Genomic DNA, 25,871 nt, shown 5'->3' with positions numbered 1-25,871 from the left:
CAAACTACACAACATTCTGTTCCACACTGTAGTTTCACATTTACCCTTCAGTCTAGCACCTTTGACTATAATGAACTAAAGAGTCTCCACTTGCTAAATGTGATGATAGTGATGGTAATAGTGGTCTTAACACCCCATAATACTTTAGGGAAGTATTAATAAAATAGATGGAGTGTCTCAACCCGCATCCATCCATGAACTGCAGGTGCCCAAGAACTCACTACACATAATACTCTCGTCTGAGGGCGCAGATGTGCTGCCAGTTTCAGTAAAGAATCGAAGTTCGTCAACACCAAGTTGATGTAAGCAGTTTTCCAGAAGCTCCACGGTAAACTTGGATACAGATATTACAAAACGTTCCAGCATGTGCTGGAGACAGAGAAGACGTCCTGTGGGTTGGATATTTTCAGTACTTCAGCCCTTTTATGTTCCAATAGATAATACGTTCTATTAGGTTAAATCTTGCTCAAAGCTTCAACGAAAGAAGAACGTTTATCATCATGGACAAACTGATGTGGTGATAACAGGTGCGAGTCTCACAGAGCACGGCTCCGCTCTGGGTGGCTCAGGTTGCCTGGTCAACACTGGAAATGAAAGCAGGAGCGAAGTACTCCAGGAACGCGATTCCGAAGGAGACGGCCAACACCACGTTTAAACTTTACAGACACGGAGGTGAGTGTTCCTCGTTAAGGAGGCCATGCCTCCGTCGCAATTAAATTCACCTAGACAGAAACAGATCAAACAGGAATCAAAGAAGCAGAAGTGAAGCAGGATTCAGCTGAGAGGAATGAATGAGACGGTAGCGCTAACCGGAGAGAGAGCAAATCGTAGAGAGAAAGACTGCCGGTGGAACTAAAACGAACTCTAGTGACAGCTCTTTAACCACAAAAATATGAAAGTTTATTCAGTGGAACAGAGCTTTGTCTGGTATGTTTAAGAGAGCCTTCTAAAGACAGAAAACATGTACTATATTTTGCTGAAAACAGACCAAGCTTTGTGTGTGAGGTGAGCTTAATAATAATAACTGTACGTATAGATTGTGAATAACTTTAAACGTCAACAAGGAAATGATGATATATGATATATAAATGATACATGATCATATAATGAAATAAAAATCTGTGATTTAGAGAGGGTGAAGACAGTGACATTATGGGATAGAGCAAAGTTAAGGCAGGTAACATATATGTTTAATGAACAAGTGGCTGACTTCAAAATCTCACAATTTATAGACAGAAACTCGGGCCCATTAATAATTAAATAACACAGATGAAAATGCAGCTCTGCTTGTCTGAGGTGTAGAGGTACTTCTTACTACGCATATTACTTACTGGTTTGGCTGGTAAAAACCAGTTCAGCCATTTTTGCCTGTAGAGGTGACCTTTTCAGAGTGGCCCCTTCAGGGTGGGGGCGTTGGAGTCATTTTTGTGTGGATGGGCGGCTAGGCGGTGCAGCTGGCTGCAGGCCTACAGCTGCACCGCTGCACATTGCCTGTTCTTCAGTCACGCCTCCTCTCTCTCGCTACTGCCTCCCACTGGCCGCTCAGCGTAACTGCCAAGTCCAATCGTAGCTCACCGTGTCAGGCAGTAGTGTCCGCCTACAGCCATGTTTAAGGCGCCTTGTGCCGCTGGTAAGGATCCCTGTGCAGAGTTCCTGTTGATTGGCGACCCCGTGTCGTGGACGGTACGTGCGGTACGAGGATGTTGACGCGCCGTGTTCGCTCGGTCTCCCACTCAGTTCAGCCTGTGATGTTTAATTGATTTCCTCACGGTTCTCTTTGTTTGGCCTCCTTTGAACGGTAGCACTTATGAAAGAGACACTGCAGTAGTGTTGTAACACCCTGCTGGCGAGACATGATTAGATTGAAAAGAGTGCCAGTGTAAGCAATTAACACCCAGTGCACAGGTACATGCCGGGCTGGGGTCGGGAGTGCTCAGAAAACACATGCCACGTGTAGTTGGCTTGCTTTGGCTACAAGGTGTCTACGGCACAGCCAGAGCACTAAAGCTATCTGGAAAGCCCCGCCCACAGCCCCGGCCAGTTACCTGTTGAGAGTGTGAGAGTGGCAGGGGTGATGAGCCACTTACTGACGTCCTTTCCTCTCAGTGTCCATGTTCAGTGTAGCTCGGAATACTGATCAGATCCAGAGGACACCGGAGTGATGTGCGTGGTCGTGCACGCACGCATGTATGCGCACACACACACACACACACACACACACACACACACACACACACACACACACACACACACACACACACACACATCCCTTCCTGATAAAGCAGCACCACACTTAGGTGGGTTTTCTACATAAGCAATTAAAGATTAAAGTTTTCAACATACACACAAACTCAAACGTGTTTTTCCCAAATATTTAAAATCATATACTACACAAAAGAATTCGCAATAGATTTAGTGCTGAGAAACTTACCACTAGAATAATGCATTACAGTTACACTTCTTTTAATCACATCTAACTTAATTAGCATGCCATTAGTTGCTTTACTGATATGTTTGAATTGGGCATGTGACCAGTGCATGAGAGTGTGAGAAATGTGTATGCGAGGAGTGAAGCATGAGCTGAATACAGGCACTGAAAACACTTTCCACTGTTGTAAACTCAGTCAGCAATCTGTCAGAACATCTAATCAGATGGTTTACGGTATTTACGGTGAGTCTTAGAACGGCCCAGAGAGAACTACTTACGGTATTTACGGTGAGTGGCTGCTTCTTCCTTAGAACGGCCCACAGAGAACTACTTAACCAAATTAACAGTAAACTAATTAATGAGTGATTACATTTTCCAGAATGTTATGAGCAAAGTCATTACTATTGTGTAATGGACTATGTTCTGTGAGGAGCTCTCCTGATGTGTGATATGTTCGTCTGCAGACGTACGACCAAAGAAGAATCTCACGGTCTGGCTCTGCAGTCTTTGCTGACTCTACCCTGCACACACGACCGAGCCAACAAACCCGTGGCAGTGCAAAGTGGCGCATTGACGGCAGGTGTCGCGCATTACAGATCTGGAGGACTGAGGTCTTCCACACGCCGAAAAATCCTAAGTTGCCAAGCAGATTCTGAGTGATGTGTTTAGCAGCGGCCTGGTACTGAATGACAGCTTTTTTTTTTGCTTTTGGCACATGGAAAGGTACGGAGTGAAAAGCGAAACTAATTACAGATTGGCACAAAAACGGAGGCCTGTGCTCTCACAGAGGAGGCCCATGTGTCCAGCTGTTGCCTCGAACAGTCACTCGCCGTAACGGCTCAGAACGACGGCCCCCTCGTTTCCCTTCGCCCTCCTGTTCGTCTGAGGCCGCCTGTATGTGATGTTTAGAAGCCGAGATCACCGAATACACCTGCCAGAGCTCAGAGGGGATGATGAATGCCAATTATTTAGCACTGGATCTGGCAGGATATTAGCCATAATCCCCCTTCTTTTCCCTTAATGGGAAGCGACTGGCGCGGCGCTGCATCCGCGTTCTCCAGAAGCGATCCATCTAAAGGCCGTCGCCAGGACACCTGCTTACTTGATTTATAACAATCCATTGCTTATTTATCAGATAAGCAAGTGTGTCTCAAAGCAGCTTGTGTGGAAAGAAGTTGGTAAATAAAAACAGACTGATGACATGCACGACCATCAAACAGATCCCATCACATTTCTCAAGATGACCTAACATCCGATCATCTACAGTGAAATTAAGAAAAAAGGTGACCAGGAAATGTAACGATGTCATGGTCTCTGCAGAGCTCTGAATAAAGGCTCACAGGTGCTCACAACACTACTCAAGTTGAGAAGTAAATGTAAATATCAGAATAGCACAATAAATCCATGGCATTTTCAAGCCAGTTTTGACGGGGACATGTGTGCAGTCCTTGGTGCCATCTGCAGAAGTAGAAACGCATCCTCAGTGCTTCAGGACATCCCACCAAGCATGACAGCTGACAGCGTAATCTGGAAAACGGTGCACGGATGGGTGTGAACAGAGAGGGAGATGTGGAGGATGGGTGTGAACAGAGAGTAGATGTGAATGTGTAGGATGAGTGTGAACAGAGAGTAGATGTGAATGTGGAGGATGAGTGTGAACAGAGAGTAGATGTGAATGTGGAGGATGAGTGTGAACAGAGAGTATATGTGAATGTGGAGGATGAGTGTGAACAGAGAGTAGATGTGAATGTGTAGGATGAGTGTGAACAGAGAGTAGATGTGAATGTGGAGGATGAGTGTGAACAGAGAGTAGATGTGAATGTGGAGGATGAGTGTGAACAGAGAGTATATGTGAATGTGGAGGATGAGTGTGAACAGAGAGTAGATGTGAATGTGGAGGATGAGTGTGAACAGAGAGTATATGTGAATGTGGAGGATGAGTGTGAACAGAGAGTAGATGTGAATGTGTAGGATGAGTGTGAACAGAGAGTAGATGTGAATGTGGAGGATGAGTGTGAACAGAGAGTAGATGTGAATGTGGAGGATGAGTGTGAACAGAGAGTATATGTGAATGTGGAGGATGAGTGTGAACAGAGAGTAGATGTGAATGTGTAGGATGAGTGTGAACAGAGAGTAGATGTGAATGTGGAGGATGAGTGTGAACAGAGAGTAGATGTGAATGTGGAGGATGAGTGTGAACAGAGAGTATATGTGAATGTGGAGGATGAGTGTGAACAGAGAGAGAGTAGATGTGAATGTCTAGGATGAGTGTGAACAGAGAGTAGATGTGAATGTGTAGGATGAGTGTGAACAGAGAGTAGATGTGAATGTGGAGGATGAGTGTGAACAGAGAGTAGATGTGAATGTGGAGGATGCGTGTGAACAGAGAGTAGATGTGAATGTGGAGGATGAGTGTGAACAGAGAGTATATGTGAATGTGGAGGATGAGTGTGAACAGAGAGTAGATGTGAATGTGTAGGATGAGTGTGAACAGAGAGTAGATGTGAATGTGGAGGATGAGTGTGAACAGAGTAGATGTGAATGTGGAGGATGAGTGTGAACAGAGAGTATATGTGAATGTGGAGGATGAGTGTGAACAGAGAGTATATGTGAATGTGGAGGATGAGTGTGAACAGAGAGTAGATGTGAATGTGGAGGATGAGTGTGAACAGAGAGTAGATGTGAATGTGTAGGATGAGTGTGAACAGAGAGTAGATGTGAATGTGGAGGATGAGTGTGAACAGAGAGTATATGTGAATGTGGAGGATGAGTGTGAACAGAGAGTAGATGTGAATGTGTAGGATGAGTGTGAACAGAGAGTAGATGTGAATGTGTAGGATGAGTGTGAACAGAGAGTAGATGTGAATGTGGAGGATGAGTGTGAACAGAGAGTATATGTGAATGTGGAGGATGAGTGTGAACAGAGAGTAGATGTGAATGTGGAGGATGAGTATGAACAGAGAGTAGATGTGAATGTGTAGGATGAGTGTGAACAGAGAGTAGATGTGAATGTGTAGGATGAGTGTGAACAGAGAGTAGATGTGAATGTGGAGGATGACTGTGAACAGAGAGTAGATGTGAATGTGTAGGATGAGTGTGAACAGAGAGTAGATGTGAATGTCTAGGATGAGTGTGAACAGAGTATATGTGAATGTGGAGGATGAGTGTGAACAGAGTAGATGTGAATGTGGAGGATGAGTGTGAACAGAGAGTAGATGTGAATGTGTAGTATGAGTGTGAACAGAGAGTAGATGTGAATGTGGATGATGAGTGTGAACAGAGAGTAGATGTGAATGTGGAGGATGAGTGTCTCGGGGGTCATCTTCCCACAGTGATGATTCCTTCCCTTGCACTAGAGGTGGGATTTCAAATACTAATTGAGCCACAGTGAAGGAACCTGACCAGACTTCTCACACATCTACGCAGCTGCTTGCATTAACCACTCCGCTGTGACACCTGCTGTGTGTTCCGTCTGTGCCCGTGTTTTAGTTGGAATTTAGGAGTCTGCTTTATCTCAAGCCAGTCTTAAGGTAAGCATCTGTCTGATTTCATTTTCTCAGAGACATTAGTCTCTGCAGGACAGAAGGTCAAGTGCAATGAGATTGCGTAAACCCAGTCAGAAAATCAATAATTTCCAAAACAGTCAAGATTCATTAATTTAAAATAATAACACATTTGTGTTATTGGTGGTCTTGGGAGCGCGGGTCCTTGTACCCAGGATCCCGTGTCCTTGGACTTACGGAGGGTAATTGGATTACTGCATATGCGGTTTTCATTATATATTCATTTAATGAGAGGGGCGTGAGGAGTCTAGACAGGTTCTCTGTGCCATAAAAGGAATCTCACTGTGCATCCACAGGGGAGCGCTGTGGAGCACAAGTTAACAATTGATTCGGTTTATAGGGTCCATATCTACAAGAACTGGGGGGGGGGGGGGGGGGGCTCCGTTTATTTGACCAACGGCAACACACCAGCCATAATGCCAGTGGGGGTTTCACTCCGTTAGAGAGCGAATGTGAATGTTACAGTGAAGAAAACACCACTTCTAAAGGAAAGAAATACTTTTAAAGAAAATGAGAATGGCCACATGCTTGTCTGTCAGCACTGACGCTACACTGGCTTACTGGTTTCCTGCAGGAATGTTACACATTTGTGTTACATATTTGTGTTAGACATCTGCGCTCTCCGTGTGTTTCTGGGTTCCGGTCTCTGACAGGACTTTGGGGTGATGCCATCCTTAAACTCTGGCATATTTGCACTAGCAAACGGATTAGCTGTCCAAGGACACAACAGGGCACTCCTCTAATTCGTTGTGGGTAAGAGTCTCTGCCAACCGCTGTGAATATAAATATAAATGCCTGGGAGCGGGTGTCCCACAAAGATAAGCGCATGTGCACGGCTTCAGAACCCTGAGCAGGGATGGCGAAGGTGAGCAGCACGACTCTGCAGGCGCCCCTGACCATATCCGGTCTTGGGAAAGTACCCTAATCAAAACTCGGAGCACAGAGTAGAGGCAAGCCGGAAGTTCTGCGTCACCGCGAGACCAACGAATGATCCATGCATGAGAAAGGAGTCGAAAGATCGGTTGGATTTGCGGAGAGCCTTGTTTAGGGATGGCGCATATGGAATACTGCACATTTCCAAACACTGGAAGGGCATCGCAACAGCGAAGCAGGACAAGAGGAATGTAACAGCGTGGCCTTGCTTTACTGCCTGGGGCTGTGCCAACGGATTCCGACGTGTATGAAGAAACTGTACGGCGGACTGGTAGGATGCCTGTCTACATCCTGATATATACCCGCAGGGAACCCGTGCAGCCAAATCCTGAGATCTAACGCATATTCTGGATAACCTGCTCCCACATGAGCAGAGAAAGGGAAGGCAGACTCACCCAACAGCCTCAGCCCAGGATACCAGCTCTTCTCAGACCACAGCACGGCTGATCGCGGGAACATCGATCCCCTCGCTGGCCCTGGAAAACGTCCGCAAGTCTGACTTTTTAGCAGGGCAGTTTTTTAAAATGACATTCCTCATCCTTGCCCAAGCGTCTGAAATGACCAAACACATCAGCCATATCCCACTCATCGTCTCAGCTCCGACGCGCAGCAGAGAGAAGACGAAAGAGAGCAGCGTGAGCAGAGCCCGGAGGGGCGACTACCTGCTGCTGGTGCCCATTACACTTAACACAGCTCTGCTCTGTGCCTCCCCGCGGCCCACAGTCGTCCACGATGGGAGCCTACGAGGAGCCATAGGCCGAGGGTGATGGACGTTATTAGTGCATTTCTCAAACGGAGTTTGTCAGTGGTTTATCGGTCGCTTTGGGCCAAAGCGGTTCGCCATAACCCAGCGGAAAAGCGTCACCGCGGGTCAGGTGCTCTGCAGTAGGGCACCGAGTCATAGTCACAGTCGGGTTCAATCACTGCTGACGTACCGTCACCTGAAGCAATGGGGGAAAAGCCGCAGGCCCGCGTTGGTGGGTGCGCTGCGCTATGGCCAGCCTCCGCGCTACAAAACAGATGAAAGAATGAAAAGATAGACCAAAACAGAGCGCCTGATGAATATGAAATGGAAAAATGGAAGCCTGAACTTACAAATCAGTCTATACGACCGCGGCAATCTGGAATGTTTAATGGGTTCGTAGTGCAGTGTCACAGCTCAGCCATTACACCGCCCAAGAAGTTACAACTGGTTGGCTAAACCAGGGAAGGGGGGAAAACGTCCAGGTGACGAATCCCTAAATCTCTCCGTGCCAGAGTCGATACCCGCTGTAGTGTGTGAGGATGAGTTTAACGATGTCCACCTCACGGGTGACTCTCCCAGCGGACAGGGGAATTCTGAGTGCTCTAATGCAGCAGGAAGCCTATTAGCATGATCTAGTTATCTAACACCTCTCCGCATCGTGTGGCTTCAAAGCTCGGGACCTGCATATCATTAATTAGCCATGCAAATCCCATGCAGTTCAAAGTCTCCTTGCATTCAATTTAGTGTTAAAAGTTTCATACATTCTCTCCTGTCCCCAGTTTTCGGTGAAAAAGCAGAGCGTCGGATCATAACCGCTGCCAATCCTCTAGCCATCCTCTGCGCGTAGCTTCCAGGCCAGGTGAGAGGCGCCGCCCGCATGGGTCCTCGGAACAGATTGCATCTGGCGGGAATCAGATGGCGGGGAATATGGCCCCGCAACCCCCCCACCCCCACCCCGCGCGCTCCTGGAGAAAAAATGGACAGCGCGCAACGCCTGGATTTTACTACGGGGGTCACGAGAGCGGCACGGCCTGGTGCTGATTAAACATGTGTTTCGCTTTTGGAAAGAGATGGCAGGAACCCACGGTCTCCCGCGGTTTCCCGCGGTCTCCCGCTCGGACTGACGCCTAGGCAGCTGGAAAAAGACGTGGAGGAAGGGAAGGACAACAGATCCAGTTAAAGAGGAAAGATTTCACTGCAATGAGCATTTCTGAGTGAGACATGTTAGAAAGGCCGAAGGAGATAGTCTTCGTTAACGATTAACATCAGATTCCTGTGGAGTGAACAATACAGCGAACCAAGATGTTTGCAAATAAATGCAAAGCGTTTCATTCAGTTAAAAAGTGCTGAAGATGAAGTCTGTTATCTGAAGCCCAACAAAAGCAATTATCACTAAACAGGGCAGTGGACACAGTTGGTCCAGAGCTTCACTTTTTTTGGGGGGGGTTGTAAACAATCTGTTACAAACCATTTAAGCTTCAACCTTGGGTTACTGCACAGCGGTTCAGACAGACGAGTGGGGAGATATATGCCTTTAAGTATCCGCGAACTCTGTAAAATTGAGGTGAACAGCACAGCAAAAGTGTGCACGTATGAAAAATCCACCAGTGCCTTGGCTCTTGGTCTTCCCTGACACTAGTGTAATTACCGGTGCCGTTCCAAGGTAGACGCTCGAATACGAGGCCCTGCCTTTATCTGTAATCTTGAATAGTTTCACTGTTTGAAACCAGGACACTCGACAACACTCCTGCTAATGTGTGCCATTACTTGAATGTTATGCAAACCTTACAAGATAAAGGCAATGTTTCTTTAGTTCTGCGTGATAACATGAGATTGTTATAATGATATGAACTATGTCTGCACCTTTAAAGTGCATCTCGTGTGGTTGCAATAAGAATGCAGAAACCATAATCTGAAACTACACTCACTGGCCATTCTAGTGTATGTTGGAGGCCCCAGGCAAAAGCTCACAGCGGCCCCTCCAACCAGTGCTCCTCACCATCACGTTATAAACAATGTCACTATTAAACAATCCTGCACACTACTTGCACTGGGAGTGAGTGGAGTCAGACGAAGCTCCCTTGGGGAATTCAGGTTTCACACTGTCATTGCAAACTGCACATTGCCACTGCCCTCGGGGGCCCCCCACTGCCCTCGGGGGCCCCAGACTGTCCTGGGGCCCCCAAGCAGTTGCCTGCCTTGCCTGGAGGCTTCCTCTCTGCCATGATTATCTGCACCTTCTTAAAATGTTAATTACTGTATCGTTACTCCCTCAGTGTGATTAGATAAACGATGAACAATCTATATTGTCTGGCACATTTCTAATCTCCACAGAAGAACTGATTTGAGTTGTTTCAGAAGTCTCGAGACTTGCTGGATTTTCCAGTCTCTGCCAAACAATTTTTAAGTGCCAAGCTCTTACCCACAGCTGCATGTCAGTGTGAACTGGACACACCTGCTGGTGTTTATACATGAGAAAATGCTCTGTGCGTCTGATGGAAACGCCATGTAACACGACCTGGTCTGAAATGACACCTCAGTAAGAATAACACCACTACAACAAAACTTGAAAGGGATTATGCTCTGTCTGATAAGAACTAAGGACTCAGATTACAAATTAAATTAAGATGAAATCCAACTGCTGTGCAACAAAGGTCCATTTAGGCAAGACCCCGCCCAACTTCAAGCAGGTGTAGCCTCGTACGTGCTTCACACTGTGTGGGCTCACTCAGGAAAAAGGCACCTCCTGGCCAGGATACGCCACATACAACCTACATACAGTCCAGATGAAATTCAAGCCCCACTGAATCAATAGTCCAACCTTACAGTCCATTTAATCACAGGCGCTTGGCTTACCCGCGCCCCATTCAATCCTGATTGGTCAATAATTAATTAACGAAGCAATTCTGCCAAAACTCCATAATATAATGGAATAAATTAGCATGACTCGGACTCTATGAAACTATATTTCCTAGCACACAAAATATAATCGACTTCAGTAGACCAATAATACCTCATCCTCACTCAAAAAATACATAAAAATTGGGGTTCAGTGTTTCCTCGTGTCATGTGTTTGCTCTTCCATGCCCCCTGCTGGTCAGTGAGGGTCCTGTGCACTGGGGTTCCCCTCCTCTGTGACTTCTGTGTCCTTACTGAAGCACTGTGAGCTGTGACACCAGCAACACACACACACACACACACACACACACACACACACACACACACACACACACACACACACACACACACACACACACACACATATATATATATATATAAAGGTAGTCAAAGTACAGACAAAGTTTCAGACAGAGGTCCTTCATCAGCTGTGCAAGCAAAGTGCTTCTGAATTAGTAGTAGGAGGCAGATTATATATGAAAAAGTAGATGATTAAATCAGAATATATATATAAAAACTTCTACTACAGTATTTGCATGACACCTGAGGGCTGAGAGCATCTATCCTGTGAGACTAAAGCATTTCCCAGCATTAAAAAAAACGTCCGTTTCTTTCTTAAATAATTTGTTCCCGCTGGGCAATATTTGATCATCAAGGACTTAAGCTCTGAATTCTCACCATTCATTGTCTCTAAAGTATCGTCTCAAAGTCTTTGAAGGTCTACTACTGAGGGCGCAGGGCTGCTTCTCCTCTATGTACCAGGAGCTTGTGGCCTATGGTGGTAGTGGAGTGATGCTTGAGGAACCCACAGATGGAAGCAAAGTGGGTCAGGAGCCAAATTCTCCAGCACCTACCGAGTGTTCTGCTTTGTAGCTAGTGAGGTGAGTCCAGTGTTTGGATTAATTTAAGGACATCTTAATAAGTGCTAGTTCGTCCAATTATCATGTAAAACTGGAATAAAAACACAGCAGACTTAGTTGTTAAGAATTTACTTTAAAAGACTGCACAGAGTTATGCTATGCTTTTAAGCAAGGGTAATGTAGCCTTTTTTTTTTTTTTACTGTGTGATGACTAAGGGCATGTTTAATAAAAGATCAAAGTGCTTATGTAAATGAAGGGTGGGGCCAGACTGGCCTGTCACAGCCAATAAGCAGAGCTGTACCATACTGGTCACATTACGCTATGAGGGCTCCCAGCTTCATAAGCACAGAAGAGCCCTTAGATACAATAGAGACACACGCTCACACACACACACGCTCACACACACACACACACACACACAGTGTGCACACACAGACACATACATACACACACAGACATACATTCATACATACACACACTCACACACACAGACACACACACACAGACAGACACATATACACAAACAAACACACACACACACACACAAAAACACATATACACACACATATACATAGTATGCACACACACACACACATATACAAATACGCACACTCACACACACACACGAGTGCGCATACAGATATGCACACACAGATGCAGAGACTCTCAAACGCACTCACAATCACACTAATACAGATACGCGTGTGCGCACACACACACACACACACACACACACACACAGATATGGAGGAATACATATATACACCCTTCTTCACATAAACACATTTGATTTATCCCGTCTCCTAGAAAGAAATACATACATAATTCATCTGTAAATGACAAATCAATCAATTTTTGGCTCTCGCTCAAAGAAAAGCATGGAAAGATCGATCCCAATTAATTTTCAAGATTTCCAGTCTCTGGCTGGAAAAATCGGCATGTCAAAAGCTTCCTGATTCTTTTTCGCAATGTTGAGAAATGGTTTCTAAATATTAGAGAAGGTTTTCGAAACATGTTGCTGTGTGATGTTGATAATAGTTTGCACATAACAAAGACCATATTAAAAATGGAGAAGAAATGTGCAACGATGGAAAAAAACAGGCACATTAGTACCTTTATTTTATGTCTGTTACATATGAGAAGTTTTCATGTTTGATTTGTTGGATGGTCAAATATTCTAGAAGATCTTTTTTTTAAAGAAATCTGGAGAAAGATGAGTTTTTTATTCATTCACTGTCGTAAAGTCGTTTACAGGGAATGTTACATGAAACTTCACATTTTGAACTCTCCTGTGACACACGTCTATATACTGTGACACGGAAAATGGGCAATTTTATAGGCTGTAAATTCCCACATTTGCAGGAGTAAAAGCGGGCGCGCACACACGCCTGCATTTCGTTATGTACGTGCAGGTTTGCGTGTAATACCACGCCTGCCAGGATTTCTGTGCATTGGTAAGGAACTCCGTTGGCTCCTGTTCTAAAAGGCTGTCGATGGTGTCAGGAAGTGCAATTAAGGAACAAAAGCAGAAGACACAGGGGCACTTTGCCTCCACATTTGCACCCTAATTGACTGAAAAATTCAAAATGGCTTAGCAGAAAAATTACTTAATGGCAGAATGACTTAGAGGCGGAAAATCAGATTTGGCACCAAAAAGAACAACGCGTCACACGGGTCTCTGAACATGCAACACTGTGCACAGATTTAAAGGCAAGAACATTCATATTTCTGAAGGTTGGGAAAATAGGTTCTGCTTTCCAACATACTGCTATGACAAGGCACAATAAGGCCCACAGGAGAGAGTCAAGGGGCACGCAGGTCAAGCCTGAGGAAGGGGGACGTTCTGAGACTAGCCTGTAGAGGAGTGTAATGGTGATAGGGTGACGTTCTTTGTGACCACAGCGCGCCTGTCTGTGTGCGTGTGTATGTGTGTGCGTGTATGTGCGTGTGTGTGAATGTATGTGTATGTGTGCCTGTGTGTATGTGTGTGTTTACACCTCTAGCCAATCACCCAGCCCCCCCCAGGTCTCCAAGTGTTGGGGTCTCCTGTGTGCATGTGTGTATGCGCGTGTGTGTTGCTGGTAGTGATGGTGTGGGGGACTCAGGTCCAAGCCCAGATGGACATTACGTCCTCATCGTCCAAAGTAAAGACAGAAGAGAACATCACCGCAGCTGCTGCCACAAGGATGGACTCTGAATTGTCCATTTTTCTCGTAATAACTCTATATGAATTGGACAAAAAAAATGACCCCGTTTTTCTTTTGTTAAAACACAAGTGTTACTGGATTTCTTTCCTTTATCAGACCCTGGAACATATGAGAACTATACGCAGAATGAGTTCAAACTTTTTTTTCTAAGCCTTTTTAGCCATAGAGTAAAAATAGCCATTTCAGCCATATAACTCAACATCTGTAATACAATATGGCATGCAGTGGTCATTAATAAAAGAAGCAAAAAACATGAACTCAATAGCTTTCTTGTCCCCCATGGCCAGGATATTCATCAGGAGTCTTGGCATATCCAGCAGGAGTCAATGACACAGACTTGGTCAACGAAGCGCATTTTTATTACGGATGTTTTCCGCGCTCATCTCAGGAGTTTGGCACATTCCGCACATCTGATCTCCCGTGCTTATTCCTAAATTCCCCCCCTCGTCCGGACGTCATCCGGACGTGCACTTTCGGAGAAGGGAGAGTGACTGCAGGCTAATGACCCGGCCGCGTGGCGGGCGCGCAGCTGGCTGTGGCTTCGTAGCAGGGAGGTGGCAGCCTTTCTCTCAATTACTCTGCCTTTAATCAATGACAGTGCGAGTCAGGAAAAGAGCTCCTGGAAAAACAGAGACAAAGGCATCGGCGATCAATCACGGGAAGTCCGTGATGTGTCTAATTGATTAGGCCGATACATCACTGTGCTCCGTGGCCGAACAAAAAACACCCCCCCCCCCCAAAAAAAAAAACCACAATAGGAAGATGGGTGTTCATGAAAGAAAGACCCCAGCAATGTGACCTGAGGGAGCTCTGGCACCCCCTCCTGGCTGAGCACTGCTCTGCGCTGCAGTGGCCTGGTCCTTCTGCACATAAACAGCCCATTTAGATGGCAGGGAGCCTGACATAGCCAGGAAAGGGCCGGCGGCTGCTATTGTACGGCCGACAAATGTTTTCCGTTCGCTCGCATCCTGGGGTAGGGGATGATTCAGCCAATCAGCACGAAGCAACACAGCGACTCCGCCCCTACGCCGGCAGTGGGCCGTTTCCTGTGGAATGTCCTGCAGTAGTGCGCTCGCTGCTTTGTTCAGCTACAGAACTTGGATGGCTGGACCCAAGGCCATACCCCTCCCAAACAGCAATGCAGCGTATCCGACGGCTTTATTAACAGCTCAGTCAAATCATTCATACGTCTCTTTTGAAGGACGTGACATTCAATTATTCAAATCACAACGCGTAAAGACACTCGCGTACCCGTTGACCTCTGACCTCCAAGCCCCGTGGGAGCCGAAAGATTATAATTCTGACTCCTAACATCTGGGCCCTTGGGCCATCCAAGGAGCTTCTCACAATGGCAGTGGAACCCCGAGCGGCGTGATTAAGGGATGAGATGGGGGGGGGGGGTGGACCTGCACGGCCTGAGGTCTTGTGAGGGTCCTGCCCACAGCAAATCATTAGGAATGAGTCATCATATTCTGATCTGCTCATCAGCCCGTGTGAATGAATGACAATGAGGTGTGTGCTACTGCAGAATGCAGAACGGCCTGTGTAGCTCGCGAGCGCGCACACACACACACACACACACACACACACACACACACACACACACACACACACACACACACACACACACACACACACCTTCAAAATGAGAATCTGACAGCACCCTATTAAAATGTTCTGCTCCTGCTGTGCAACTGTGAAATGATTCCAAAAGTGACCGAAAACCTTTAACCCTCCAAAATGTGTTCAGGTTTGTGTAACATGAACATACAGCATGGCTGAAGTGCGCGGGTTGTGCCTGTACCTGGGCATCCAGGAGCAGGTGTCTCATCAGGGCCATGGACTGGCTCAGGGTGTCCCTCTCGCTGGGCAAAAAGGCGTTCTCTTCGCGGCTCAGTGTCTTGGGCCCGGTCACCATGAAGTGGGCGATCTGGTCGTTCAGACTGTTCAGAGACTGCACCGCTGCAAGGCCAGGACAAAACGGGAAAGAACGGGACAAAACAGTGCAGTGTTAAACACCAAATGGCTCATTTTATTTAACTAGCATGACAGATGCTGAGGGTGCAGTATAAAGGCTTTCTCGCTTTCTCTCTTATCCCCCTTTCTCGCAATCTCTCTCTCTCTCTCTCTCTCTCTCTCTCTGACTTTGCCAATTCAATTCAATAATTACTGGTATGAGAAATAATGTTGCATTTGTATCGCCAAAGTTTGGTTTACAGAGTATGAATGTATCAAAGAACAACAATACAATAATAATACAATAATAATGCAATGATAATAATACAGTAAAAAAAAAAATAGATTAAACGTTATAGTTTGTGAAAAGAAAATTAGGATTAAACTCTCTCTGACTGTCTCTCTCTCTCTCTCTCTCTCTCTCTCTCTCTCTCTTTCTCTGTCTCTCTGTCTCTCACTGAATCTCCCCCTAATTAAAATGTGCATGTGAGAGGCTGTGCAGGCGGACATGTTTTCGCTTGGGTTTAGTCTGCCTGTTCACTGATACAACTGCCGCCATGCTGTAAATGCCACGATGCCAATTATCCACAGGAAGTGTTGTTAAGATGAGATATGACTGGTTCAAATTCAAACTGACATCGTTCAACCACAAAAAAGTACAACCTAAGATGAATCTCTGATTGACAGGTCTCTGTGTAGCTTGCAGTCGACAGGATACGGTTTGGCATAGCAAATGGCACGGTTTATTACCCAGACTTAACACGTCTACTTTAAGATTTTCGGCTTTCTAATGTTTGTTAATAACCAGCCATATAGAGGCACTGGACCAGCGATAATGATGCGGTAATGTCTCCCATCTATAAAGGATGAACTTGGGCATTGCGCGTTAGGAAAGCTATCCCACGCTATCATTCTGGGCAAAAACGAGGCGTAGCTGTAGAAATGGCCCAGAGTAACTAAAGCCCAGTGCTGGCAGTTCATCACAGGCCGTTTAAGCACAACCGCCGGGCCGGTGACGGGAACACAAAGACGACTGTTGCTGTTACTTTTTACGCGGTCATAATTCTTCTGTCTGAAAGCAGCCGGTGGTCTCTCTGCCGCGTCTCCACCAAGTTGGTCAAGTGTGTGTGCAGGCTGATGTGTGTGACAGCGTGTATGTCTAGCAGTGTGTGTGGTCAGGGTGTGTGTGTAGTGGCGTGTGTGTGTGTAGCAGGGTGTGTAGGGGTGTATGTAGGCAGGGCGTGTGTGTGTGTGTGTGTGTGTGGGTGGGTGTGTGTATGTAGCATTGTGTGCAGTCAGGGAGTATGTGTAGTGACGTGTGTTTGTAGTGGTGCGCGTGTGTAGCGACGTGTTCATTCAGGGCCTGTGTGTGTAGCAGTGTGTGTGTGTGTGTGTGTGGCAGAGTGTAATTGTAGCAGCATGTGTGATCAGGGCATGTGTGTAGCAGTGTGTGCGGTCAGGGCGTGTGTGTGCAGCGGTATGTGCAATCAGGGTGTGTGTAGTGTTGTGTGCGGTAAGGGTGCGTGTGCAGCGGTGTGAGCGGTCTGGGTGTGTATGTGTGTGAGGTGAAGGCGTGTATGCATATTGATGTGTGCGGTCAGGGTGTGTGTGTAACAGTGTATGCAGACAGGGTGTGTGTGTGTGTGTGTGTGTGTGTATGTAGCGCTGTGCATGGTCAGGGCGTGTGTGTGCAGCGGTGTGTTAGGTGAAGGCATGTGTGTGTGTGTGTGTAGCGGTGTGTGCGGTCAGGGTGTGTGTGTGTGCGTAGCGGCGCATGCGGTCAGGACGTGTGTGCAGTCAGAGCGTGTGCGGTCAGGGCATGTGTGTGTGTAGCGGCGTGTGCGGTCAGGGCGTGTGTGGTCAGGGAGTGTGCGGTCAGGGCGTGTGTGTGCAGAGCGTATGTGGTCAGGGCGTGTGCAGTCAGGGAGTGTGCGGTCAGGGCGTGTATGTATCGGCGTGTGCGGTCAGGGTGTGTGCGGTCAGGGCGTGTGTGGTCAGAGTGTGTGTGTGCGGTCAGTGTGTGCGTGTGTGGTCAGGGAGTGTGCAGTCAGGGCATGTGCGGTCAGGGCGTGGGTGTGTGTAGCGGCGTGTGTGGTCAGGGCGTGTGCGGTCAGCCTTGCACTGTGCCGCTGTCCCTTCCCTCCAGACGATTGGGCCCGGCTCTGATCCGGCTCCCGCGGGCTCCGAGCTGCTCCCTCCACTAGCCCCCATTTATCATTAATCCTCCTCACTTAGCCGAGGCTGCTGGAATTAGCGTGAGAGCGCTGCCACGGTAGAAATCTCGCATTCATCCCGATTTGAATGCATTTATTCATAAGTCACAGCAATCAGGGCTGAGCCTTGTTTGCCTCTATCAATCAGTGCATCAGCGGGTCCAGGGCACCAAAAGACGAGGAACCCTCCGCCCCGCCCCTTTCCCGGGTCCCGCCCCCTCCCCCGGGGCCCACCCCCCGCTCCTCCGCATCAACACTCAGCTCCTTCAGCCGAGAGCAGTCGAGAGGAAAACTAATGCTGAAATACACGTTCGATAATTACAGTTTTTTGCTTCGCTCGGCAGGCCACGAGCAGGCCGGCTGTGCTGCGTGGCGGTGGGAAAGGGGGAGTGGAGGGGGGGATACGACGGAAGGAGATGGAGGGAGAGAGAGAAACAGGGAATGACAGAAAGCTAAGAAAACGAGGCAGAAAGAACGAGACTGGGAGGAAGGGGCTATAGGGGAGAAGAGTGTGCCTCTCTCTGCGGTTGTACAGGTTCGGTCTATCAGGTCCGGTAACCAGTCCACTTAACGAGCCGCCACGTGCCCGCAGCTGCCGCTCACAGAGGTGGCAGGGGTCCATGAGGGAGTGCTCTCTAGGTGCCATCCACCCTTCTGCATTGCAGATATCTGGGATTAGAGTCAGCTCGGTGTGCTTCAGACCGGCCTGACGCGCAGCGGTATTCAAGAGAACGGTATTTTGAGGGATGATGTGACAGCCGTTTCACATAACACTGTTTTAACGAAACGTTCGTTAACTCTGCAAGCTCCCAAACAGGAAGACAACAGCACCAAGGCGTTCAGAAGCCTTCCCGTTCTCCACCCACACTTAGACACGGCGCAAAGATCTGTGGCAGTCGGTTACACTATTGCAGGGGTCATTTATGATTCCGAGATGTGTCCATAAATAAAGGCAGTAAAGTTAAGTAAAAACAAGGCATGCTCTAATAAGCAAGGCTGTTTCTTTTGAGGGTTTTTTTCCTTTAAATTTTCCAAGGAGAAACAGGGGTTTTTTTCGCCAGTCATATGAGAGGAGATACTGGAATATCACTTTACAGGAAATAGCAGAATCTGGAGGCCGGTGCTGACAGAAGCATAAAACAATTCTGGAACGGAATCACTTCCTTATTATCCTCCGACCTCGGAGTGCTTGCTCTGGGAATCCTGTTTCTGTCCATAAAATACCGATGTGGGTGTGAAGTTTGTCTCACCATCACGAGGTAAGTTGAGGTCGTGGTGTTACAAAAATTCACCCAGAAGTGAAGGTTAAAACGTGGCTTTATCTGTGAAAAATTCAGCACATGCTCGGTATGATATCACATAGCAGGGAAGAGCGCAGAAGGCCCTTGTGCCGGTCCGCCCATCTCCACACAGTCAAAGTTTAGTTGCTGTAACACTACAAACGGTAAATGTGACCCACACATGCCAACATTACCGGAGGCCCCAGATTCACGGTGGCCCGAGGGGCAGACAGCAGCTCCGTTACAGACCCATGGAGAGCGCATCGGGACAAAGGTCGTACCCCAAGTGGTGTCCTCTGCTGAGAACACCAAGGTCACTCTCAGGGAAACCGCTGTGCTTCTTTACGAGCGAAGACATTTCTACGTGTGTGAGATTTACAACAGCGCCGTCCCCGGAGACGCTGCACCGCATCTTGCGATGAAATCTGTCGCCAAATAAAACGTTTACGACGGCGCTTTGACAAACGGTTTCTAATTTCACAGTCGGCATTTATGAGCTATCGCCCCGAAGAGGACACCAGGGGACACGGCGCAGAGGACAACAGAGCGGCTGCGCTGAAAGGGACCCGGCTGTCATGCACGGGGCTAGACACGCCAGCGCGCGCCATCGCCATATGGAGCACCAAATATGACAAAAGCTGTGGGATGAAAATGCGCGTGAGAGTGAATGTGCAGAGGAGCGAGTAATCAGAAACATACCCTTACAATCACGTGGTCACAAAAACCACACTTGTAGCTCTGGCGTTACCAGCACAAACAGCAAAATGAACCCCAAAGCAAAGAATGTAAGCAGATTAGTACTATAAATTCCCAGTCCATGTTCAATGCAAATGTCAACACATTTCCCCCATATTTCAGACAGACATGTTTATGGCATTTTTTTCATTTGTTATTTTATTTATATTATTATTATTATTTACATTATTGTTTATTTACATTATTATTTGTTATTAGTTTTGTACATAGATTCTTTGCTGTATTATTGTTTTATACTGTTAAACAATAAATCTATGAATGTCTACTCACATGATTTGTAACATTACCCATACTGGGAATGAGTAAATGTAAACGTGGTAAAAGTTAGCTGTTATTCTGGTGGTTGGCAACTACATACCAGAATATGAAGTAACAATTTGACAATGTATGTTGACTAGTGTTGATCTATTGACCCAAATTATGCACAAATAACTCTAGCACAGTTGTGTAAGGTTAAACGGGACCTATTATACCCCCTTCAGACAAGTTAACACAGTTCCCTGGGTCATTAATGAAATGCCTTTGGAATACGTTCGTCAGAATACCTCAAGGATCAAGTACCCAGCTTTCCGATTAGCCACTTTGAGTGCCTGCTCCTTTAAATGATAATGATCGCTCCTAACCCCACCCCCTTCTTCCGCAAGGCGCACTGACATGAGTTCTGCTCCGAGCTCCCATGGCAACTGTTGATTATCAGCCCTGGGAGAAATATGAGCGCTGCAAACAAACATAGCTGTGCAACCATATATGTTTGAACAATGTCAGGTCCTGTGGTCAGCTCTCTGCTCACTGTAGCTGTTACATATATATATATATATATATATATATATATATATATATATATATATATATATATAGATAGATATCTACACACTACAAAGCAATTACAGGTGGACATAAGGCACATTTACCCCAAACACAACGCAGTAATGTCGCTAAACTCACACTGTAACTCTGACTGTAACTTTTACTTTCACGTTATTCATGTGTTGATAAGATGAAGTTCACCTTACAGACATTAGTTAACAAACTAATAGTGTTAATGCAGCATGAAATACCAATGACCTTTTAGAAAAATTACATCTATTACCTCAGCTGTTACAGTATGCTGATGCTAAACGGCCAAATAAAAACATGCTAATTTAGTATAATAGATTTTTTAAATATTTTTTTAAAAATTCTTAAATTTCCCTCGAAAATTGAGCCATCTTTTAGTAAGTAAATTTTACTAAGTTTCATTTGATTGCCAAATCTCAGATGGATGTAAAGCATATTTTCCGCTAGCAAAAAATGCTAATGTCGGTAACCCCTGTTCATGTGAGCGGAACACAACATTAACTTTTAAAATTTCAGACTTAAATAACGATGTCACGATTGGCCACGATTGTTTCCGTGGTTTCCCTGTCGTGTCGTTTTCCTCTGCTTCCTGGTTGTTCCGTTCCTTGGTTTGGTTTTCTCCGCCCCCTCGTCTGTTTTTCCACGCCTGTTATTCCTTTCAGCTGTGTCTGGTTTTGTGTTAATTAGTTCAGACATTTAAACCCTGTCTGGTGCCCTGTGTCTTGGCCGTTCGTTGAACGTATCTCCGACTCCCTGTAAACCTGTATCTGCATGTATGTGTGTATGTGTGTATGTGTGTATGTGTGTATGTGTGTATGTATGTATGTGTGTATGTGTGTATGTGTGTATGTATGTGTGTGTGTATGTATGTATGTATGTATGTATGTATGTATGTATGTATGTATGTATGTTTCTCTGAGTTCTTCTTGGTGTCTTTCTTACAGTTTGCTTCCCCTGTTTGCCTTCATGTTGATTTGGTTTGTGTTTCCTAGCCTTCGTTATCCCAGCCCTTGTTTTGTTTATCATGTACCCTCGTGCTCTCTGTGTTGGCTCTATGACCCTGGACTACCCTTAAGACTGCGACTCTGGATTCGCCCTTAATAAATCTCGCTCTTCTCCGCACATGCGTCCGCCTCCTTACCGCTCACCATTACAGAAGTCCAAAACCAAGATTACTTACATATTCAGACACTGAAATGCACATGCTCAGTTATACTTTCACTCACTCGCACGCATTTTCATTTGCTCACACTTCCTCACACAGGTTTTGTCATAGATGACGCTCCTTAGCCATACAAGCGTCTGCGCATGGTCCAATAACAGCCCGGACTCCACGTGCCCATGCAGGGCACTGCTGCTGTGGGGCAATGGCTATGTTAAAAAAACAAACAAACAGCACAGCTCTATTCCACGGTGGTTATTCAGTCAGCCCACAGTCACACACACGTCAAGCGCGACAGGTCTGGTGATGGGTGGTTTAAGTGCCGCGACACAAGGTTTGGTAAATGAGCCAGTGGGAAACAAATCTGCTCGCATAGCGTGCAGAGGTTTTCGTTGGAAGTAACTGATTTGGGTCTAACACATTTTAGAAAATGTACCGCCAAGCCAATTTTTGCCAATATGTGACAGAGAAATGATACAAAAATAATGTGGATTTGTCAGAGCATATTATGGCTTTGTTACTGTGCATATTTCTTTTCTAGTGAGATCAATGGGGAAGGGGAGTTCATACTGTTTATTCAGAGAGGGCCATAATTGCATCATACTGTAGTCTCCCCTCAAACAGCTTGATCTGTCTGCACATTCCATCAAAGAGAAGGTGAGAGAGAGAGAGCGAGAGACAGACAGACTGAGTGAGAGAGAGAGAGAGGGTGAAATGGTGGGAACAAAGCTTGAGAGAATGAGAGATTGAGAGAATGAGAAAACAGTAGTGATAGAAGCAATGCCATCTCTCTAATTTGACTCTCAGGTGACGCCTGATGCGTCTCTCTCTCTGTCTATCGTTGTCTGTCTGATGCGTCTCTCTCTCTCTCTCTCTCTCTGTCTATCGCTGTCTGTCTGAGGCGTCTCTCCCTGTCTCTAACTGTCTGTCTGATGCGACTCTCCATTTGTCTATTGCTGTCTGTCTCATGCGTCTCTCCGTCTGTCTGTCTGATGCGTCTCTCCCCCGTCTATCGCTCTGTCTGATGCATCTCTCCCTCTGTCTATCGCTGTCTGATGCGTCTCTCGCTCTGTCTCTAACTATCTGTCTGATGCGTCTCTCCCTCTGTCTATCGCTGTCTGATGCATCTCTTGCTCTGTCTCTAACTGTCTGTCTGATGTCTCTCCCTCTGTCTATCGCTGTCTGATGCGTCTCTCGCTCTGTCTCTAACTGTCTGTCTGATGTGTCTCTCCCACTGTCTATCGCTGTCTGATGCGTCTCTCGCTCTGTCTCTAACTGTCTGTCTGATGCGTCTCTCCCCCATCTATCGCTGTCTGTCTGATGCATCTCTCCCTCTGTCTATCGCTGCCTGATGCGTCTCTTGCTCTGTCTCTAACTGTCTGTCTGATGCATCTCTCCCTCTGTCTATCGCTGTCTGATGCGTCTCTCGCTCTGTCTCTAACTGTCTGTCTGATGTGTCTCTCCCTCTGTCTATCGCTGTCTGATGCGTCTCTCGCTCTGTCTCTCCCTGTCTATCGCTGTCTGATGTGTCTCTCGCTCTGTCTCTAACTGTCTGTCTGATGCATCTCTCCCCGTCTATCGCTGTCTGTCTGATGCATCTCTCCCTCTGTCTATCGCTGCCTGATGCGTTTCTTGCTCTGTCTCTAACTGTCTGTCTGATGCGTCTCTCCCCCGTCTATCGCTGTCTGTCTGATGCATCTCTCCCTCTGTCTATCGCTGCCTGATGCGTCTCTTGCTCTGTCTCTAACTGTCTGTCTGATGCGTCTCTCCCCCATCTATCGCTGTCTGTCTGATGCATCTCTCCCTCTGTCTATCGCTGTCTGATGCATCTCTCGCTCTGTCTCTAACTGTCTGTCTGATGTCTCTCCCTCTGTCTATCGCTGTCTGATGCGTCTCTCGCTCTGTCTCTAACTGTCTGTCTGATGTGTCTCTCCCACTGTCTATCGCTGTCTGATGCGTCTCTCGCTCTGTCTCTAACTGTCTGTCTGATGCGTCTCTCCCCCATCTATCGCTGTCTGTCTGATGCATCTCTCCCTCTGTCTATCGCTGCCTGATGCGTCTCTTGCTCTGTCTCTAACTGTCTGTCTGATGCATCTCTCCCTCTGTCTATCGCTGTCTGATGCGTCTCTCGCTCTGTCTCTAACTGTCTGTCTGATGTGTCTCTCCCTCTGTCTATCGCTGTCTGATGCGTCTCTCGCTCTGTCTCTCCCTGTCTATCGCTGTCTGATGTGTCTCTCGCTCTGTCTCTAACTGTCTGTCTGATGCATCTCTCCCCGTCTATCGCTGTCTGTCTGATGCATCTCTCCCTCTGTCTATCGCTGCCTGATGCGTTTCTTGCTGTCTCTAACTGTCTGTCTGATGCGTCTCTCCCCCGTCTATCGCTGTCTGTCTGATGCATCTCTCCCTCTGTCTATCGCTGCCTGATGCGTCTCTTGCTCTGTCTCTAACTGTCTGTCTGATGCGTCTCTCGCTCTGTCTCTAACTGTCTGTCTGATGCGTCTCTCCCCCGTCTATCGCTGTCTGTCTGATGCATCTCTCCCTCTGTCTATCGCTGCCTGATGCGTCTCTTGCTCTGTGTCTAACTGTCTGTCTGATGTGTCTCTCCCTCTGTCTATCGCTGTCTGATGTGTCTCTCCCTCTGTCTATCGCTGTCTGTCTGATGAGAGGAAGAGGATGCTGAAGGAAGGACCGCCCACGTGTCCCCTGTTCCTGACAAGGCTCCTGGAACACATTACCATGCAAATGACTACACAGCCTCCCCTCTTTCACACACAGCCAAGCCCTGGATGAAACACTCCTATGTAAGAGGAAATGCAAAAAAGTTTTGGAAGCCTTCGTGAGTGACAAGCAGCTGAAAGACTTTGAAGCTCAGATGAAAAGGACGACACAGTAAAGTTCTGATCAGGCATAGTTCTGATCAGAGTTTTGACCTGTTTCAGATTTCACAAGTTTGGCGCTTGTAAACATTTCCATAGTGCCTTTCTCAGTAAGAAGTTCACTTTAAGTGATCCAGATGAAAAAAATGATATTTCTGTGGTCGTTTTTTTCAGTTTAGTATAAGAAGAACCAAATAACACAACACAACATCCTTAAAACTACTGAACAATACAGAAAACATTTAAATTCCTGAAACTACTTAATAGGAAATGAAATGCCATTTGATTAAATATGTTTATTTAATTAATTAAAAGTGCAATTCTAGCTTATTCTGCATTTTATAGACTTGCGCTGCTGAGTAGCGTAATAACAGTACACCAGACAAAAGAAAGAAACCATAAAGTATAATGACTGTAGACATTTTAGGGCCATTTGCAAAAAGTGCGTTTTGACAGTTATCCCAAACAGGCCAAATTCATTCTAATTCTTAAAATCCACTAGTATTCATTAGTTCCTAAGACTAATTTTATGCAGCGTCGTAGTCAAACGTAATTTTAATTACTTGCAAATTCAAGTCCATGTCTGAAATGATTTTGCCAGCTTATCTGAGCCCCTTCTCTGGGTGTCAGGCTGTTACATGAGCGGGGCGGATCTGACAAACACTTCGACTCCAGTGGAGCTGCTGGGTGAGCGAAAGGTGTGACTGAGGCCCTCACACTTCAAGCCCATTCAGGGAGGATGAACGCCGCTGTGCTCCTTGGGGTGTGAGGAAGCTTTCAGCTTCACCCCATTACGGCGACCACGGATGTAACCAAATCGCGGTGGAAACACAGAAAGGCTGCCTGGAACCCCTTCAAGGGTGCAACCTGATCTTTTCTCTTTCAGCCGTGAAACGACGTAGCTTTCACAAACAAACTTGCTGACCTGAGAGGAACAGTAAAGATAATCACGTTGTTTTCTTTATTCTATTTTCTTCTTAATATATATATATAAAACAAAAATAAAATTCCACTCTGTTCTTTCATTGTGAAGCCTGCAATTTTGTTGTTTATATTACAATAATATAAGGCTATCTGCCACAGTGCCCGATTCATTCCTTGAGAGTGTTGGTGATTGCATGCACTCTTGGAAGGCGGGTTGTCTTGATGAGACCCC

At 46.5% G+C, this 25,871-nt stretch overlaps 1 long non-coding RNA gene across 4 annotated transcripts in view; it reads right to left on the bottom strand.

Annotated features, from left to right (window-relative positions):
- Window positions 1–1,338: 1,338 nt before the first annotated feature.
- Window positions 1,339–25,871, bottom strand: part of LOC145643370 (uncharacterized) — a 41,889-nt gene continuing 17,356 nt past the window's right edge. The window contains exons 3-5 of one of the 4 annotated variants that reach the window (XR_014119471.1): window positions 15,440–15,597; window positions 2,046–2,133; window positions 1,339–1,843 (exon numbers count right to left, since the gene is read on the bottom strand). This is a non-coding gene — a long non-coding RNA (uncharacterized LOC145643370). Of the gene's footprint in view, window positions 2,134–10,469; window positions 10,837–13,976; window positions 14,255–15,439; window positions 15,598–25,871 lie in introns of those variants that run through there. The other 3 variants (XR_014119470.1, XR_014119472.1, XR_014119473.1) reach the window with 3 other exon arrangements.

Source organism: Electrophorus electricus, chromosome 22 (assembly GCF_041902795.1).
Source record: "Electrophorus electricus isolate QZ-2024a chromosome 22, ASM4190279v1, whole genome shotgun sequence".
NCBI classification, from domain to species: Eukaryota; Metazoa; Chordata; class Actinopteri; order Gymnotiformes; family Gymnotidae; genus Electrophorus; species Electrophorus electricus.
Note: the sequence above shows the minus strand (reverse complement) of the source record. Positions and strands in the feature narration are given on the sequence as shown.